We start from the raw sequence: 20,631 nt of genomic DNA, 5'->3' as shown, positions 1-20,631 counted from the left end.
TCTAAAGCAGCAGAAAAAACAACCATGCCGCCGGTGGGATCCGAACCCACGACCTCCGAATATGGCGTCCGGTGCGCTTACCATCTGAGCTACGGCGACGGCTGTCTAATCTGCTGCTTTCGTGGGTATTTATGTTTTGCGTGTAAGCGAACCTTGAGAGTGTTCACCAGCGCCAACCTCGTCCATAGCGGTGGACGTAGCACGTCCTGTAATACCGCAAGAGTGACGTAGAACGTCATCTAACGGCGAGGGAGGAAACTGTGCGAGAGCCCTCTTATGCTACCTATGGCATCAAGACTGCCAGAACCGAGAGCCCCGTTAAGCTATTAGCAGACAAGGCAAATGAAGGGAGGGGCTCGTTTGACGAACATATTAAGGAAGCCAACAGTCACCGAAAACAAGGTGCATAGGGGAATGCTTCTTGTTTATTCTATCTAGTGCCAATCAATTCGTTTTTTTGAAAAAAACTTATAAAGCAGCAGAAAAAAACCATGCCGAAGGTGGGATCCGAACCCACGACCTCCGAATATCGCGTCCGGTGCGCTTACCATCTGAGCTACGGCGACGGCTGTCAAATCTGCTGCTTTCGTGGGTATTTATGTTTTGCGTGTAAGCGAACCTTGAGAGTGTTCACCAGCGCCACCCTCGTCCATAGCGGTGGAGGTAGCACGTCCTGTAATACCACAAGCGTGACATAGAACATCATCTAACGGCGAGGACGGAAACTGTGCGAGAGCCCTCTTATGCTACCTATGGCATCAACACTGCCAGAACCGAGACCCCCGTTAAGCTATTAGCAGACAAGGCAAATGAGGTGAGGGGCTCGTTTGACAAACATATTAAGGAAGCCAACAGTCACCGAAATCGAGGTGCATAAGGGAATGCTTCTTTTTTTATATCTAGTGCCAATCAATTAGTTTTTTAAAGAAAATACATATAAAGCAGCAGAAAAAACAACCATGCCACCAGTGGGACCCGAACCCACGACCTCCGAATAGCGCGTCCGGTGCTCTTACCAACTGAGCTATGGCGACGGCTATCTAATCTGCTGCTTTCGTGATTATTTATGTTTAGCGTGTAAGCGAACCTTGAGAGTGTTCACCAGTGCCACCCTCGTCCATAGCGGTGGACGTAGCACGTCCTGTAATACCGCAAGTGTGACGTCTAACGGCGAGGGCGGAAACTGTGCGAGAGCCCTCTTATGCTACCTATGGCATCAAGACTGCCAGAACCGAACCGAGACCCCCTTTAAGCTATTAGCAGACAAGGCAAATGAAGTGAGGGGATCGTTTGACAAACATATTAAGGAAACCAACAGTCACCGAAATCAAGGTGCATAGAGGAATGCTTCTTTTTTTATAGCTAGTGCCAATCAATTAGTTTAAAAAAAATTATTTTTAAAGCAGCAGAAAAGACAACAATGACGCCGGAGGGATCGAACCCACGACCTCCGAATATCGCGTCCGGTGCTCTTACCAACTGAGCTACGATGACGGCTGTCTAATCTGCTGCTTTCGTGGGTATTTATGTTTTGCGTGTAAGCGAACCTTGACAGTGTTCACCCGCGCCACCCTCGTCCATAGCGGTGGACGTCGCACATCCTGTAATACCGCAAGTGTGACGTAGAACGTCATCTAATGGCGAGGGCGGAAACTGTGCGAGAGCCCTCTTATGCTACCTATGGCATCAAGACTGCCAGAACCAAGACCCCCGTTAAGCTATTAGCAGACAAGGCAAATGCAGGGAGGGGATCGTTTGACAAACATATTAAGGAAGCCAACAGTCACCAAAATCAAGGTGCATAGGGGAATGCTTCTTTTTATATCTAGTGCCAATCAATTAGTTTTTAAAGAAAATTACTTATAAATCAGCAGAAAAAACAACCATTCCGAAGGTGGGATCCCACCCACGACCTCCGAATATCTCGTCCGGTGCTCTTACCAACTGAGCTACGGCGACGGCTGTCTAATCTGCTGCTTTCGTGGGTATTTATGTTTTGTAAGCGAACCTTGAGAGTGTTCACCAGCGCCACCCTCGTCCATAGCAGTGGGCGTAGCACGTCCTGTAATACCGCAAGTGTGACGTAGAACGTCATCTAATGGCGAGGGAGGAAACTGTGCGAGAGAACTCTTTTGCTACCTATGGCATCAAAACTGCCAGAACCGAGAGCCCCGTTAAGCTATTAGCAGACAAGGCAAATGAAGTGAGGGGCTCGTTTGACAAACATATTAAGGAAGCCAACAGTCACCGAAAACAAGGTGCATAGGGGAATGCTTCTTGTTTTTTATATCCAGTGCCAAGCAATTATTTTTTTGAAAATTGCTTATAAAGCAGCAGAAGAAACAACCATGCAGAAGGTGGGATCCGAACCAACGACTTCCGAATATTGCGTCCGGTGCTCTTACCAACTTAGCTACGGCCACGGCTGTCTAATCTGCTGCATTCGTGGATATTTATGTTTTGCGTGCAAGCGAACATTGAGAGTGTTCACAAGTGCCACCCTCGTCCATAGCGGTGGACGTAGCACGTCCTGTAATACCGCAAGTGTGACATAGAACATCATCTAACGGCGAGGACGGAAACTGTGCGAGAGCTCTCTTATGCTACCTATGGCATCAACACTGCCAGAACCGAGACCCCCGTTAAGCTATTAGCAGACAAGGCAAATGAGGTGAGGGGCTCGTTTGACAAACATATTAAGGAAGCCAACAGTCACCGAAATCAAGGTGCATAAGGGAATGCTTCTTTTTTATATCTGGTGCCAATCAATTAGTTTTTTCAAGAAAATACATATAAAGCAGCAGAAGAAACAACCATGCCGAAGGTGGGATCCGAAGCCACGACCTCCGAATATTGCATCCGGTGCTCTTACCAACTGAGCTATGGCGACGGCAATCTAATCTGCTGCTTTCGTGATTATTTATGTTTAGCGTGCAAGCGAACCTTGAGAGTGTTCACCAGTGCCACCCTCGTCCATAGTGGTGGACGTAGCACGTCCTGTAATACCGCAAGTGTGACGTCTAACGGCGAAGGCGGAATCTGTGCGAGAGCCCTCTTATGCTACCTATGGCATCAAGACTGCCAGAACCGAGACCCCCGTTAAGCTATTAGCAGACAAGGCAAATGAGGTGAGGGGCTCGTTTGACAAACATATTAAGGAAGCCAACAGTCACTGAAATCAAGGTGCATAGAGGAATGCTTCTTTTTTATATCTAGTGCCAATCAATTAGTTTTTTAAAGAAAATTATTTATAAAGCAGCAGGAAAAACAACCATGCCGCCGGTGGGATCCGAACCCACGACGACCGAATATGGCGTCCGGTGCGCTTACCATCTGAGCTACGGCGACGGCTGTCTAATCTGCTGCTTTCGTGGGTAATTATGTTTTGCGTGTAAGAGAACCTTGAGAGTGTTCACCAGCGCCACCCTCGTCCATAGCGGTGGACATAGGACGTCCTGTAATACCGCAAGTGTGACGTAGAACGTCATCTAACGGCGAGGGCGGAAACTGTGCGAGAGCCCTCTTATGCTACCTATGGCATCAGGACTGCCAGAACCGAGACCCTCTTTAAGCTATTAGCAGACAAGGCAAATGAAGTGAGGGGCTCGTTTGACAAACATATTAAGGAACCCAACAGTCACCGAAATCAAGGTGCATAGGGGAATGCTTCTTTTTTATATATAATGCCAATCAATTAGTTTTTTTGAAAATTGCTTATAAAGCAGCAGAAGAAACAACCATGCCGAAGGTGAGATCCGAACCCACGACCTCCGAATATCTCGTCCGGTGCTCTTACCAACTGAGCTACGGTGACGGCTGTCTAATCTGCTGCTTTCGTGGGTATTTATGTTTTGCGTGTAAGCGAACCTTGAGAGTGTTCACCCGCGCCACCCTCGTCCATAGCGGTGGACGTAGCACGTCCTGTAATACCGCAAGTGTGACGTAGAACGTCATCTAACGGCGAGGGCGGAAACTGTGCGAGAGCCCTCTTATGCTACCTATGGCATCAAGACTGCCAGAACCGAGACCCCCTTTAAGCTATTAGCAGACAAGGCAAATGAAGTGAGGGGCTCGTTTGACAAACATATTAAGGAAACCAACAGTCACCGAAATCAAAGTGCACAGGGGAATGCTTCTTTTGTTTATATCTAGTGCCAATCAATTAGTTTTTTAAAGAAAATTACTTGTAAAGCAGCAGAAAAAAAACCATGCCAAAGGTGGGATCCGAACCCACGACCTCCGAATATCGCGTCCGGTGCTTTACCAACTGAGCTAATGCGACGGCTGTCAAATTTGCTGCTTTCTTTGGTATTTATGTTTTGCGTGCAAGCGAACCTTGAGAGTTCTCCAGCGCCACCCTCGTCCATAGCGGTGGACGTAGCACGTCCTGTATTACCGCAAGTGTTACGTAGAACGTCATCTAACGGCGAGGGCGGAAACTGTGCGAGAGCCCTCTTATGCTACCTATGGCATCATGACTGCGAGAACCGAGACCCCCGTTAAGCTATTAGCAGACAAGGCAAATGAAGTGAAGGGCTCGTTTGACAAACATATTAAGGCCAACAGTCACCGAAATCAAGATGCATAGAGGAATGCTTCTTTTTTTATAGCTAGTGCCAATCAATTAAATTTGTTAAAGAAAATTACTTATAAAGCAGCAGAAAAGACAACCATGGCGCCGGTGGGATCGAACCCACGACCTCCGGATATCGCGTCCGGTGCTCTTACCAACTGAGCTACGGTGACGGATGTCCAGTCTGCTGCTTTTGTGGGTATTTATTTATGTTTTGCGTGTAAGCGAACCTTGAGAGTGTTCACCAGCGCCACCCTCGTGCTTAGCGGTGGACGTAGCACGTCCTACAATACCGCAAGTGTGAAGTAGAACGTCATCTATCGGCGAGGGCGGAAACTGTGCGAGAGCCCTCTTATGCTAGCTATGGCATCAAGACTGCCAGAACCGAGACCCTCGTTAATGTATTAGCAGACAAGGCAAATGATGTGAGGGGCTCGTTTGACAAACATATTAAGGAAGCCAATAGTCACCGAAATCAAGGTGCATAGGGGAATGCTTCTTTTTTATATCTAGTGCCTATCAATTAGTTTTTTAAAGAAAATTACTTTAAAGCTGCAGAAAAAACAACAATGCCGCCGGTGGGTCCGAACCCACGACCTCCGAATATCGCGTCCGGTGCTTTACCAACTGAGCTACGGCGACGGCTGTCTAATCTGCTGCTTTCGTGGATATTTATGTTTTGCGTGTAAGCGAACCTTGAGAGTGTTCACCAGCGCCACCCTCGTCCGTAGCGGTGGACGTAGCACGTCCAGTAATACCGCAAGTGTGACGTAGAACGTCATCTAACGGCGAGGACGGAAACTGTGCGAGAGCCCTCTTATGCTACCTATGGCATCAAGACTGCCAGAACCGAGATCCCCGTTAAGCTATTAGCAGACAAGGCAAATGAGGTGAGGGGCTCGTTTGACAAACATATTAAGGAAGCCAACAGTCACCGAAATCAAGGTGCATAGATTAATGCTTCTTTTTTATATCTAGTGCCAATCAATTAGTTTTTTAAAGAAAATTACTTATAAAGCAGCAGAAAAAACAACCATACCACCGGTGGGATCCGAACCCACGACCTCCGAGTATGGCGTCCGGTGCGCTTACCAACTGAGCTACGGCGACGGCTGTCTAATCTGCTGCTTTCGTGGGTATTTATGTTTTGCGTGTAAGCGATCCTTGAGAGTGTTCACCAGCGCCACCCTCGTCCATAGCGGTGGACGTAGCATGTCCTGTAATACCGCAAGTGTGACGTAGAACGTCATCTAACGGCGAGGACGGAAACTGTACGAGAGCCCTCTTATGCTACCTATGGCATCAAGACTGCCAGAACCGAGACCCCCTTTAAGCTATTAGCAGACAAGCCAAATGAAGTGAGGGGCTCGTTTGACAAACATATTAAGGAAACCAACAGTCACCGAAATCAAGGTGCATAGGGGAATGCTTCTTTTTTTATATCTAGTGCCAATCAATTAAATTTTTTAAAGAAAATTACTTATAAAGCAGCAGAAAAGACAACCATGGCGCCGGTGGGATCGAACCCACGACCTCCGGATATCGCGTCCGGTGCTCTTACCAACTGAGCTACGGCGACGGCTGTCTAATCTGCTGCTTTCGTGGATATTTATGTTTTGCGTGTAAGCGAACCTTGAGAGTGTTCACCAGCGCCACCCTCGTCCATAGCGGTGGACGTAGCACGTCCTGTAATACCGCAAGTGTGACGTAGAACGTCATCTAACGGCGAGGACGGAAACTGTGCGAGAGCCCTCTTATGCTACCTAAGGCATCAAGACTGCCAGAACCGAGATCCCCGTTAAGCTATTAGCAGACAAGGCAAATGAGGTGAGGGGCTCGTTTGACAAACATATTAAGGAAGCCAACAGTCACCGAAATCAAGGTGCATAGATTAATGCTTCTTTTTTATATCTAGTGCCAATCAATTAGTTTTTTAAAGAAAATTACTTATAAAGCAGCAGAAAAAACAACCATACCACCGGTGGGATCCGAACCCACGACCTCCGAGTATGGCGTCCGGTGCGCTTACCAACTGAGCTACGGCGACGGCTGTCTAATCTGCTGCTTTCGTGGGTATTTATGTTTTGCGTGTAAGCGATCCTTGAGAGTGTTCACCAGCGCCACCCTCGTCCATAGCGGTGGACGTAGCACGTCCTGTAATACCGCAAGTGTGACGTAGAACGTCATCTAACGGCGAGGACGGAAACTGTACGAGAACCCTCTTATGCTACCTATGGCATCAAGACTGCCAGAACCGAGACCCCCTTTAAGCTATTAGCAGACAAGCCAAATGAAGTGAGGGGCTCGTTTGACAAACATATTAAGGAAACCAACAGTCACCGAAATCAAGGTGCATAGGGGAATGCTTCTTTTTTTATATCTAGTGCCAATCAATTAAATTTTTAAAGAAAATTACTTATAAAGCAGCAGAAAAGACAACCATGGCGCCGGTGGGATCGAACCCACGACCTCCGGATATCGCGTCCGGTGCTCTTACCAACTGAGCTACGGTGACGGCTGTCTAGTCTGCTGCTTTTGTGGGTATTTATTTATGTTTTGCGTGTAAGCGAACCTTGAGAGTGTTCACCAGCGCCACCCTCGTGCTTAGCGGTGGACGTAGCACGTCCTACAATACCGCAAGTGTGAAGTAGAACGTCATCTATCGGCGAGGGCGGAAACTGTGCGAGAGCCCTCTTATGCTAGCTATGGCATCAAGACTGCCAGAACCGAGACCCTCGTTAATCTATTAGCAGACAAGGCGAATGATGTGAGGGGCTCGTTTGACAAACATATTAAGGAAGCCAATAGTCACCGAAATCAAGGTGCATAGGGGAATGCTTCTTTTTTATATCTAGTGCCAATCAATTAGTTTTTTAAAGAAAATTACTTATAATGCTGCAGAAAAAACAACCTTTCCGCCGGTGGGATGCGAACCCACGACCTCCGAATATCGCGTCTGGTGCTCTTACCAACTGAGCTACGGCGACGGCTGTCTAATCTGCTGCTATCGTGGGTATTTATGTTTTGCGTGTAAGCGAACCTTGAGAGTGTTCACCAGCGCCACCCTCGTCCATAGCGGTGGACGTAGCACGTTCTGTAATACCGCAAGTGTGACGTAGAACGTCATCTAAAGGCGAGGGCGGAAACTGTGTGCGAGCCCTCTTATACTACCTATGGCATCAAGACTGCCAGAACCGAGACCCTCGTTAATCTATTAGCAGACAAGGCAAATGATGTGAGGGGCTCGTTTGACAAACATATTAAGGAAGCCAATAGTCACCGAAAACAAGGTGCATAGGGGAATGCTTCTTTTTTATATCTAGTGCCTATCAATTAGTTTTTTAAAGAAAATTACTTATAAAGCTGCAGAAAAAACAACCATGCCGCCGGTGGGTCCGAACCCACGACCTCTGAATATCGCGTCCGGTGCTTTACCAACTGAGCTACGGTGACGGCTGTCTAATTTGCTGCTTTCTTGGGTATTTATGTTTTGCGTGCAAGCGAACCTTGAGAGTGTTCACCAGCGGCACCCTCGTCCATAGCGGTGGATGTAGCACGTCCTGTAATACCGCAAGTGTGACGTAGAACATCATCTAACGGCGAGGGCGGAAACGGTGCGAGAGCCCTCTCATTCGACCTATGGCATCAAGACTGCCAGAACCGAGACCCTCTTTAAGCTATTAGCAGGCAAGGCAAATGAAGTGAGGGGCTCGTTTGACAAACATATTAAGGAAACCTACAGTCACCAAAATCAAGGTGCATAGGGGAATGCTTCTTTTTATATCTAGTGCCAATCAATTAGTTTTTAAAGAAAATTACTTATAAATCTTGCAGAAAAAACAATCATGCCGCCGGTGGGATCCGAACCCACGACCTCCGAATATGGCGTCCGGTGCACTTACCATCTGAGCTACGGCTACGGCTCTCTAATCTGCTGCTTTTGTGGGTATTTATGTTTTGCGTGTAAGCGAACCTTGAGAGTGTTCACCAGCGCCACCCTCGTCCATAGCGGTGGACGTAGCACGTCCTGTAATACCGCAAGTGTGACGTAGAACGTCATCTAACGGCGAGGGCGGAAACTGTGCGAGAGCCCTCTTATGCTACCTATGGCATCAAGACTGCCAGAACCGAGACCCCTTTTAAGCTATTAGCAGACAAGGAAAATGAAGTGAGGGGATCGTTTGACAAACATATTAAGAAAACCAACAGTCACCGAAATCAAGGTGCATAGAGGAATGCTTCTTTTTTTATAGCTAGTGCCAATCAATTAGTTTAAAAAAAATTACTTGCAGCAGAAAAGACAACAATGGCGCCGGTGGGATCGAACCCACGACCTCCGAATATCGCGTCCGGTGCTCTTACCAACTGAGCTACGGTGACGGCTGTCTAATCTGCTGCTTTCGTGGGTATTTATGTTTTGCGTGTAAGCGAACCTTGAGAGTGTTCACCCGCGCCCCCTCGTCCATAGCGGTGGACTTCGCACATCCTGTAATACCGCAAGTGTGACGTAGAACGTCATCTAACGGCGAGGGCGGCAACTGTGCGAGAGCCCTCTTATGCTACCTATGGCATCAAGACTGCCAGAACCGAGAGCCCCGTTAAAGTATTAGCAGACAAGGCAAATGAAGTGAGGGGCTCGTTTGACAAACATATTAAGGAAGCCAACAGTCACCAAAAACAAGGTGCTTAGGGGAATGCTTCTTGTTTTTTATATCCAGTGCCAAGCAATTAGTTTTTTTGAAAATTGCTTATAAAGCAGCAGAAGAAACAACCATGCTGAAGGTGGGATCCGAAACCACGACCTCCGAATATTGCGTCCGGTGCTCTTTCAAACCTAGCTACGGCCACGGCTGTCTAATCTGCTGCTTTCTTGGGTATTTATGTTTTGCGTGCAAGCGAACCTTGAGAGTGTTCACCAGCGGCACCCTCGTCCATAGCGGTGGATGTAGCACGTCCTGTAATACCGCAAGTGTGACCTAGAACGTCATCTAACGGCGAGGGCGGAAACGGTGCGACAGCCCTCTCATTCGACCTATGGCATCAAGACTGCCAGAACCGAGACCCCCGTTAAGCTATTAGCAGACAATTCAAATGAAGTGAGGGGATCGTTTGACAAACATATTAAGGAAGCCAACAGTCAACAAAATCAAGGTGCATAGGGGAATGCTTCTTGTTATATCTAGTGCCAATCAATTAGTTTTTAAAGAAAATTACTTATAAATCAGCAGAATAAACAACCATTCCGAAGGTGGGATCCCACCCACGACCTCCGAATATCTCGTCCGGTTCTCTTACCAACTGAGCTATGGCGACGGCTATCTAATCTGCTGCTTTCGTGATTATTTATGTTTTGCGTGTAAGCGAACCTTGAGAGTGTTCACCAGTGCCACCCTCGTCCATAGCGGTGGACGTAGCACGTCCTGTAATACCGCAAGTGTGACGTCTAACGGCGCGAGCGGAAACTGTGCGAGAGCCCTCTTATGCTACCTATGGCATCAAGACTGCCAGAACCGAGACACCCGTTAAGCTATTAGCAGACAAGGCAAATGAGGTGAGGGGATCGTTTGACAAACATATTAAGGAAGCCAACAGTCACCAAAATCAAGGTGCATAAGAGAATGCTTCTTTTTTTTATATCTAGTGCCAATCAATTAGTTTTTTTAAGAAAATACATATAAAGCTGCAGAAAAAAAACCATGCCACCGGTGGGATTCGAACCCACGACCTCCGAATAGCGCGTCCGGTGCTCTTACCAACTGAGCTATGGCGACGGCTATCTAATCTGCTGCTTTCGTGGGTATTTATGTTTTGCGTGTAAGCGAACCTTGAGAGTGTTCACCAGCGCCCCCCTCGTCCATAGCGGTGGACGTAGCACGTCCTGTAATACCGCAAGTGCGACGTAGAACGTCATCTAACGGCGAGGGCGGAAACTGTGCGAGAGCCCTCTTATGCTACCTATGGCATCAAGACTGCCAGAACCGAGACCCCCGTTAAGCTATTAGCAGACAAGGCAAATGAGGTGAGGGGATCGTTTGACAAACATATTAAGGAAGCCAACAGTCACCAAAATCAAGGTGCATAAGAAAATGATTCTTTTTTTATATCTAGTGCCAATCAATTAGTTTTTTAAAGAAAATACATATAAAGCTGCAGAAAAAAAACCATGCCACCGGTGGGATCCGAACCCACGACCTCCGAATAGCGCGTCCGGTGCTCTTACCAACTGAGCTATGGCGACGGCTATCTAATCTGCTGCTTTCGTGATTATTTATGTTTTGCGTGTAAGCGAACCTTGAGAGTGTTCACCAGCGCCACCCTCGTCCATAGCGGTGGACGTAGCACGTCCTGTAATACCGCAAGTGTGACGTAGAACGTCATCTAACGGCGAGGGCGGAAACTGTGCGAGAGCCCTCTTATGCTACCTATGGCATCAAGACAGCCAGAACCGAGACCCTCTCTAAGCTATTAGCAGACAAGGCAAATGAAGTGAGGCGATCGTTTGACAAACATATTAAGGAAGCCAACAGTCACCAAAATCAAGGTGCATAGGGGAATGCTTCTTTTTATATCTAGTGCCAATCAATTAGTTTTTAAAGAAAATTACTTATAAATCTTGCAGAAAAACAACCATGCCGCCGGTGGGATCCGAACCCACGACCTCCGAATATGCCGTCCGGTGCGCTTACCATCTGAGCTACGGCGACGGCTGTCTAATCTGCTGCTTTCGTGGGTATTTATGTTTTGCGTGTAAGCGAACCTTGAGAGTGTTCACCAGCGCCCCCCTCGTCCATAGCGGTGGACGTAGCACGTCCTGTAATACCGCAAGTGCGACGTAGAACGTCATCTAACGGCGAGGGCGGAAACTGTGCGAGAGCCCTCTTATGCTACCTATGGCATCAAGACTGCCAGAACCGAGACCCCCTTTAAGCTATTAGCAGACAAGGCAAATGAAGTGAGGGGATCGTTTGACAAACATATTAAGGAAACCAACAGTCACCGAAATCAAGGTGCATAAGAGAATGCTTCTTTTTTTTATATCTAGTGCCAATCAATTAGTTTTTAAAAAAATACATATAAAGCAGCAGAAAAAACAACCATGCCACCGGTTGGATCCGAACCCACGACCTCCGAATAGCGCGTCCGGTGCTCTTACCAACTGAGCTATGGCGACGGCTATCTAATCTGCTGCTTTCGTGATTATTTATGTTTTGCGTGTAAGCGAACCTTGAGAGTGTTCACCAGTGCCACCCTCGTCCATAGCGGTGGACGTAGCACGTCCTGTAATACCGCAAGTGTGACGTCTAACGGCGAGGGCGGAAACTGTGGGAGAGCCCTCTTTTGCTTCCTATGGCATCAAGACTGCCAGAACCGAGACCCCCGTTAATCTATTAGCAGACAAGGCAAATGAAGTGAGGGGATCGTTTGACAAACATATTAAGGAAGCCAACACTCACCAAAATCAAGGTGCATAGGGGAATGCTTCTTTTTATATCTAGTGCCCATCAATTAGTTTTTTAAAGAAAATTACTTATAAATCAGCAGAAAAAGACACCATTCCGAAGGTGGGATCCCACCCACGACCTCCGAATATCTCGTCCGGTGCTCTTACCAACTGAGCTACGGCGACGGCTGTCTAATCTGCTGCTTTCGTGGGTATTTATGTTTTGCGTGTAAGCGAACCTTGAGAGTGTTCACCAGCGCCACCCTCGTCCATAGCGGTGGACGTAGCACGTCCTGTAATACCGCAAGTGTGACGTAGAACGTCATCTAACGGCGAGGGCGGAAACTGTGCGAGAGCCCTCTTATGCTACCTATGGCATCAAGACTGCCAGAACCGAGACCCCCTTTAAGCTATTAGCAGACAAGGCAAATGAAGTGAGGGGCTCGTTTGACAAACATATTAAGGAAACCAACAGTCACCGAAATCAAAGTGCACAGGGGAATGCTTCTTTTTTTTATATCTAGTGCCAATCAATTAGTTTTTTAAAGAAAATTACTTATAAAGCAGCAGAAAAAAAACCATGCCAAAGGTGGGATCTGAACCCACGACCTCCGAATATCGCGTCTGGTGGTTTACCAATTGAGCTATGGCAACGGCTGTCTAATTTGCTGCTTTTTTGGGTATTTATGTTTTGCGTGCAAGCGAACCTTGAGAGTGTTCACCAGCGGCACCCTCGTCCATAGCGGTGGATGTAGCACGTCCTGTAATACCGCAAGTGTGACGTAGAACGTCATCTAACGGCGAGGGCGTAAACTGTGCCAGAGCCCTCTTATTGGACCTATGGCATCAAGACTGCGAGAACCGAGACACCCGTTAAGCTATTAGCAGAGAAGGCAAATGAAGTGAGGGGATCGTTTGACAAACATATTAAGGAAGCCAACAGTCACCGAAATCAAGGTGCATAGAGGAATGCTTCTTTTTTTTATAGCTAGTGCCAATCAATTAGTTTTTTAAAAAAAATTACTTATAAAGCATCAGAAAAAACAACCATGCCGAAGGTGGGATCCGAAGCCACGACCTCCGAATATCGCGTCCGGTGCATTACCAACTGAGCTAATGCGACGGCTGTCTAATTTGCTGCTTTCTTTGGTATTTATGTTTTGCGTGCAAGCGAACCTTGAGAGTGTTCTCCAGCGCCACCCTCGTCCATAGCGGTGTACGTAGCACGTCCTGTATTACCGCAAGTGTGACGTAGAACGTCATCTAACGGCGAGGGCGGAATCTGTGCGAGAGCCCTCTTATGCTACCTATGGCATCATGACTGCGAGAACCGAGACCCCCGTTAAGCTATTAGCAGACAAGGCAAATGAAGTGAAGGGCTCGTTTGACAAACGTATTAAGGCCAACAGTCACCGAAATCAAGATGCATAGAGGAATGCTTCTTTTTTTTATAGCTAGTGCCAATCAATTAAATTTTTTAAAGAAAATTACTTATAAAGCAGCAGAAAAGACAACCATGGCGCCGGTGGGATCGAACCCACGACCTCCGGATATCGCGTCCGGTGCTCTTACCAACTGAGCTACGGTGACGGCTGTCTAGTCTGCTGCTTTTGTGGGTATTTATTTATGTCTTGCGTGTAAGCGAACCTTGAGAGTGTTCACCAGCGCCACCCTCGTGCTTAGCGGTGGACGTAGCACGTCCTGTAATACCGCAAGTGTGACGTAGAACGTCATCTAAAGGCGAGGGCGGAAACTGTGTGCGAGCCTTCTTATGCTAGCTATGGCATCAAGACTGCCAGAACCGAGACCCTCGTTAATCTATTAGCAGACAAGGCAAATGATGTGAGGGGCTCGTTTGACAAACATATTAAGGAAGCCAATCGTCACCGAAATCAAGGTGCATAGGGGAATGCTTCTTTTTTATATCTAGTGCCAATCAATTAGTTTTTTAAAGAAAATTACTTATCATGCTGCAGAAAAAACAACCTTGCCGCCGGTGGGATCCGAACCCACGACCTCCGAATATCGCGTCTGGTGCTCTTACCAACTGAGCTACGGCGACGGCTGTCTAATCTGCTGCTATCGTGGGTATTTATGTTTTGCGTGTAAGCGAACCTTGAGAGTGTTCACCAGCGGCACCCTCGTCCATAGCGGTGGACGTAGCACGTCCTGTAATACCGCAAGTGTGACGTAGAACGTCATCTAAAGGCGAGGGCGGAAACTGTGTGCGAGCCTTCTTATACTACCTATGGCATCAAGACTGCCAGAACCGAGACCCTCGTTAATCTATTAGCAGACAAGGCAAATGATGTGAGGGGCTCGTTTGACAAACATATTAAGGAAGCCAATAGTCACCGAAATCAAGGTGCATAGGGGAATGCTTCTTTTTTATATCTAGTGCCAATCAATTAGTTTTTTAAAGAAAATTACTTATCATGCTGCAGAAAAAACAACCTTGCCGCCGGTGGGATCCGAACCCACGACCTCCGAATATCGCGTCTGGTGCTCTTACCAACTGAGCTACGGCGACGGCTGTCTAATCTGCTGCTATCGTGGGTATTTATGTTTTGCGTGTAAGCGAACCTTGAGAGTGTTCACCAGCGGCACCCTCGTCCATAGCGGTGGACGTAGCACGTCCTGTAATACCGCAAGTGTGACATAGAACATCATCTAAAGGCGAGGGCGGAAACGGTGCGAGAGCCCTCTCATTCGACCTATGGCATCAAGACTGCCAGAACCGAGACCCTCTTTAAGCTATTAGCAGACAAGGCAAATGAAGTGAGGGGCTCGTTTGACAAACATATTAAGGAAACCAACATTCACCGAAATCAAGGTGCATAGGGGAATGCTTCTTTTTTTTATATCTAATGCCAATCAATTAGTTTTTTTGAAAATTGCTTATAAAGCAGCAGAAAAAACAACCATTCCGAAGGTGGGATCCTACCCACGACCTTCGAATATCTCGTCCGGTGCTCTTACCAACTGAGCTACGGCGACGGCTGTCTAATCTGCTGCTTTCGTGGATATTTATGTTTTGCGTGTAAGCGAACCTTGAGAGTGTTCACCAGCGCCACCCTCGTCCATAGCGGTGGACGTAGCACGTCCTGTAATACCGCAAGTGTGACGTAGAACGTCATCTAACGGCGAGGACGGAAACTGTGCGAGAGCCCTCTTATGCTAGCTATGGCATCAAGACTGCCAGAACCGAGATCCCCGTTAAGCTATTAGCAGACAAGGCAAATGAGGTGAGGGGCTCGTTTGACAAACATATTAAGGAAGCCAACAGTCACCGAAATCAAGGTGCATAGATTAATGCTTCTTTTTTATATATAGTGCCAATCAATTTGTTTTTTAAAGAAAATTACTTACAAAGCAGCAGAAAAAACAACCATACCACCGGTGGGATCCGAACCCACGACCTCCGAGTATGGCGTCCGGTGCGCTTACCAACTGAGCTACGGCGACGGCTGTCTAATCTGCTGCTTTCGTTGGTATTTATGTTTTGCGTGTAAGCGAACCTTGAGAGTGTTCACCAGCGCCACCCTCGTCCATAGCGGTGGACGTAGCACGTCCTGTAATACCGCAAGTGTGACGTGGAACGTCATCTAACGGCGAGGGCGGAAACTGTGCGAGAGCCCTCTTATGCTACCTATGGCATCAAGACTGCCAGAACCGAGACCCCCTTTAAGCTATTAGCAGACAAGCCAAATGAAGTGAGGGGCTCGTTTGACAAACATATTAAGGAAACCAACAGTCACAGAAATCAAGGTGCATAGGGGAATGCTTCTTTTTTTATATCTAGTGCCAATCAATTAAATTTTTTAAAGAAAATTACTTATAAAGCAGCAGAAAAGACAACCATGGCGCCGGTGGGATCGAACCCACGACCTCCGGATATCGCGTGCGGTGCTCTTACCAACTGAGCTATGGTGACGGCTGTCTAGTCTGCTGCTTTTGTGGGTATTTATTTATGTTTTGCGTGTAAGCGAACCTTGAGAGTGTTCACCAGCGCCACCATCGTGCTTAGCGGTGAACGTAGCACGTCCTACAATACCGCAAGTGTGAAGTAGAACGTCATCTATCGGCGAGGGCGGAAACTGTGTGCGAGCCCTCTTATACTACCTATGGCATCAAGACTGCCAGAACCGAGACCCCCTTTAGGCTATTAGCAGACAAGGCAAATGAAGTGAGGGGATCGTTTGACAAACATATTAAGGAAACCAACAGTCACCGAAATCAAGGTGCATAAGAGAATGCTTCTTTTTTTATATGTAGTGCCAATCAATTAGTTTTTTAAAGAAAATACATATAAAGCTGCTGAAAAAACAACCATTCCACCGGTGGGATCCGAACCCACGACCTCCGAATAGCGCGTCCGGTGCTCTTACCAACTGAGCTAAGGCGACGGCTATCTAATCTGCTGCTTTCGTGATTATTTATGTTTTGCGTGTAAGCGAACCTTGAGAGTGTTCACCAGTGCCACCCTCGTCCATAGCGGTGGACGTAGCACGTCCTGTAATACCGCAAGTGTGACGTCTAACGGCGAGAGCGGAAACTGTGCGAGAGCCCTCTTATGCTTCCTATGGCATCAAGACTGCCAGAACCGAGACCCCCGTTAAGCTATTAGCAGACAAGGCAAAATGAGGTGAGGGGCTCGTTTGACAAACATATTAAGGAAGCCAACAGTCACCGAAATCAAGGTGCATAGAGGAATGCTTCTTTTTTATATCTAATGCCAATCAATTATTTTTTTAAAGAAAATTATTTATGATGAAGCAGGAAAAACAACCATGCCGCCAGTGGGATCCGAACCCACAACCTCCGAATATGGCGTCCGGTGCGCTTACCATCTGAGCTACAGCGACGGCTGTCTAATCTGCTGCTTTCGTGGGTATTTATGTTTTGCGTGTAAGCGAACCTTGAGAGTGTTCACCAGCGCCACCATCGTCCATAGCGGTGGACGTAGCACGTCCTGTAATACCGCAAGTGTGACGTAGAACGTCATCTAATGGCGAGGGAGGAAACTGCGAGAGACCTCTTATGCTACCTATGGCATCAAGACTGCCAGAACCAAGAGCCCCGTTAAGCTATTAGCAGACAAGGCAAATGAAGTGAGGGGCTCGTTTGACAAACATATTAAGGAAGCCAACAGTCACCGAAATCAAGGTGCATAAGAGAATGCTTCTTTTGTTTATATCTAGTGCCAATCAATTAGTTTTTAAAGCAAATACATATAAAGCAGCAGAAAAAACAACCATGCCACCGGTGGGATCCGAACCCACGACCTCCGAATAGCGCGTCCGGTGCGCTTACCATCTAAGCTACGGCGACGGCTGTCTAATCTGCTGCTTTCGTGGATATTTATGTTTTGCGTGTAAGCGAACCTTGAGAGTGTTCACCAGCAGCACCCTCGTCCATAACGGTGGATGTAGCACGTCCTGTAATACCGCAAGTGTGACGTAGAACATCATCTAACGGCGAGGGCGGAAACGGTGCGAGAGCCCTCTTATGCTAGCTATGGCATCAAGACTGCCAGAACCGAGACCCTCGTTAATCTATTAGCAGACAAGGCAAATGATGTGAGGGGCTCGTTTGACAAACATATTAAGGAAGCCAATAGTCACCGAAATCAAGGTGCATAGGGGAATGCTTCTTTTTTATATCTAGTGCCAATCAATTAGTTTTTTAAAGAAAATTACTTATAAAGCTGCAGAAAAAACAACCATGCTGCCGGTGGGTCCGAACCCACGACCTCCGAATATCGCGTCCGGTGCTTTACCAACTGAGCTACGGCGACGGCTGTCTAATTTGCTTCTTTCTTGGGTATTTATGTTTTGCGTGCAAGCGAACCTTGAGAGTGTTCACCAGCGGCACCCTCGTCCATAGCGGTGGATGTAGCACGTCCTGTAATACCGCAAGTGTGGCGTAGAACATCATCTAACGGCGAGGGCGGAAACGGTGCGAGAGCCCTCTCATTCGACCTATGGCATCAAGACTGCCAGAACCGAGACCCTCTTTAAGCTATTAGCAGACAAGGCAAATGAGGTGAGGGGCTCGTTTGACCAACATATTAAGGAAGCCAACAGTGACCGAAATCAAGGTGCATAGATTAATGCTTCTTTTTTATATCTAGTGCCAATCAATTAGTTTTTTAAAGAAAATTACTTATAAAGCAGCAGAAAAAACAACCATACCACCGGTGGGATCCGAACCCACGACCTCCGAGTATGGCGTCCGGTGCGCTTACCAACTGAGCTACTGCGACGGCTGTCTAATCTGCTGCTTTCGTGGGTATTTATGTTTTGCGTGTAAGCGAACCTTGAGAGTGTTCACCAGCGCCACCCTCGTCCATAGCGGTGGACGTAGCACGTCCTGTAATACCGCAAGTGTGACGTAGAACGTCATCTAACGGCGAGGGCGGAAAGTGTGCGAGAGCCCTCTTATGCTACCTATGGCATCAAGACTGCCAGAACCGAGACCCCCTTTAAGCTATTAGCAGACAAGCCAAATGAAGTGAGGGGCTCGTTTGACAAACATATTAAGGAAACCAACAGTCACCGAAATCAAGGTGCATAGGGGAATGCTTCTTTTTTTATATCTAGTGCCAATCAATTAAATTTTTTAAAGAAAATTACTTATAAAGCAGCAGAAAAGACAACCATGGCACCGGTGGGATCGAACCCACGACCTCCGGATATCGCGTCCGGTGCTCTTACCAACTGAGCTACGGTGACGGCTGTCTAGTCTGCTGCTTTTGTGGGTATTTATTTATGTTTTGCGTGTAAGCGAACCTTGAGAGTGTTCACCAGCGCCACCCTCGTGCTTAGCGGTGGACGTAGCACGTCCTACAATACCGCAATTGTGAAGTAGAACGTCATCTATCGGCGAGGGCGGAAACTGTGCGAGAACCCTCTTATGCTAGCTATGGCATCAAGACTGCCAGAACCGAGACCCTCGTTAATCCATTAGCAGACAAGGCAAAGGATGTGAGGGGCTCGTTTGACAAACATATTAAGGAAGCCAATAGTCACCGAAATCAAGGTGCATAGGGGAATGCTTCTTTTTTATATCTGGTGCCAATCAATTAGTTTTTTAAAGAAAATTACTTATAATGCTGCAGAAAAAACAACCTGGCCTTCGGTGGGATCCGAACCCACGACCTCCGAATATCGCGTCTGGTGCTCTTACCAACTGAGCTACGGCGACGGCTGTCTAATCTGCTGCTATCGTGGGTATTTATGTTTTGCGTGTAAGCGAACCTTGAGAGTGTTCACCAGCGCCACCCTCGTCCATAGCGGTGGACGTAGCACGTCCTGTAATACCGCAAGTGTGACGTAGAACGTCATCTAACGGCGAGGGCGGAAACGGCGCGAGAGCCCTCTCATTCGACCTATGGCATCAAGACTGCCAGAACCGAGACCCTCTTTAAGCTATTAGCAGACAAGGCAAATGAAGTGAGGGGCTCGTTTGACAAACATATTAAGGAAACCAACATTCACCGAAATCAAGGTGCATAGGGGAATGCTTCTTTTTTTTATATATAATGCCAATCAATTAGTTTTTTTGAAAATTGCTTATAAAGCAGCAGAAAAAACAACCATTCCGAAGGTGGGATCCTACCCACGACCTTCGAATATCTCGTCCGGTACTCTTACCAACTGAGCTACGGCGACGGCTGTCTAATCTGCTGCTTTCGTGGATATTTATGTTTTGCGTGTAAGCGAACCTTGAGAGTGTTCACCAGCGCCACCCTCGTCCATAGCGGTGGACGTAGCACGTCCTGTAATACCGCAAGTGCGACGTAGAACGTCATCTAACGGCGAGGGCGGAAAGTGTGCGAGAGCCCTCTTATGCTACCTATGGCATCAAGACTGCCAGAACCGAGACCCCCTTTAAGCTATTAGCAGACAAGCCAAATGAAGTGAGGGGCTCGTTTGACAAACATATTAAGGAAACCAACAGTCACCGAAATCAAGGTGCATAGGGGAATGCTTCTTTTTTTATATCTAGTGCCAATCAATTAAATTTTTTAAAGAAAATTACTTATAAAGCAGCAGAAAAGACAACCATGGCGCCGGTGGGATCGAACCCACGACCTCCGGATATCGCGTGCGGTGCTCTTACCAACTGAGCTATGGTGACGGCTGTCTAGTCTGCTGCTTTTGTGGGTATTTATTTATGTTTTGCGTGTAAGCGAACCTTGAGAGTGTTCACCAGCGCCACCATCGTGCTTAGCGGTGAACGTAGCACGTCCTACAATACCGCAAGTGTGAAGTAGAACGTCATCTATCGGCGAGGGCGGAAACTGTGTGCGAGCCCTCTTATACTAACTATGGCATCAAGACTGCCAGAACCGAGACCCCCTTTAAGCTATTAGCAGACAAGGCAAATGAAGTGAGGGGATCGTTTGACAAACATATTAAGGAAACCAACAGTCACCGAAATCAAGGTGCATAAGAGAATGCTTCTTTTTTTATATCTAGTGCCAATCAATTAGTTTTTTAAAGAAAATACATATAAAGCTGCTGAAAAAACAACCATGCCACCGGTGGGATCCGAACCCACGACCTCCGAATAGCGCGTCCGGTGCTCTTACCAACTGAGCTAAGGCGACGGC

At 47.3% G+C, this 20,631-nt stretch overlaps 4 non-coding genes across 4 annotated transcripts; all 4 read right to left on the bottom strand.

Moving 5' to 3' along the window:
- Positions 1–960: 960 nt before the first annotated feature.
- TRNAA-CGC (transfer RNA alanine (anticodon CGC)) lies at positions 961–1,034 on the bottom strand. The gene has a single exon. It is a non-coding gene; the product is annotated as a tRNA-Ala (tRNA).
- A 9,236-nt stretch (positions 1,035–10,270) lies between these two features.
- On the bottom strand, positions 10,271–10,347 carry TRNAA-CGC (transfer RNA alanine (anticodon CGC)). The gene has a single exon. It is a non-coding gene; the product is annotated as a tRNA-Ala (tRNA).
- A 390-nt stretch (positions 10,348–10,737) lies between these two features.
- On the bottom strand, positions 10,738–10,814 carry TRNAA-CGC (transfer RNA alanine (anticodon CGC)). The gene has a single exon. It is a non-coding gene; the product is annotated as a tRNA-Ala (tRNA).
- A 9,740-nt stretch (positions 10,815–20,554) lies between these two features.
- Positions 20,555–20,631, bottom strand: TRNAA-CGC (transfer RNA alanine (anticodon CGC)). Its single transcript has one exon. It is a non-coding gene; the product is annotated as a tRNA-Ala (tRNA).

The sequence above is a fragment of the Amblyomma americanum genome, chromosome 3 (genome assembly GCF_052857255.1).
Source record: "Amblyomma americanum isolate KBUSLIRL-KWMA chromosome 3, ASM5285725v1, whole genome shotgun sequence".
Lineage (NCBI taxonomy): Eukaryota > Metazoa > Arthropoda > Arachnida > Ixodida > Ixodidae > Amblyomma > Amblyomma americanum.
The sequence above is the reverse complement of the archived record's forward strand: the minus strand, read 5'-3'. Positions and strand labels throughout refer to the sequence as shown.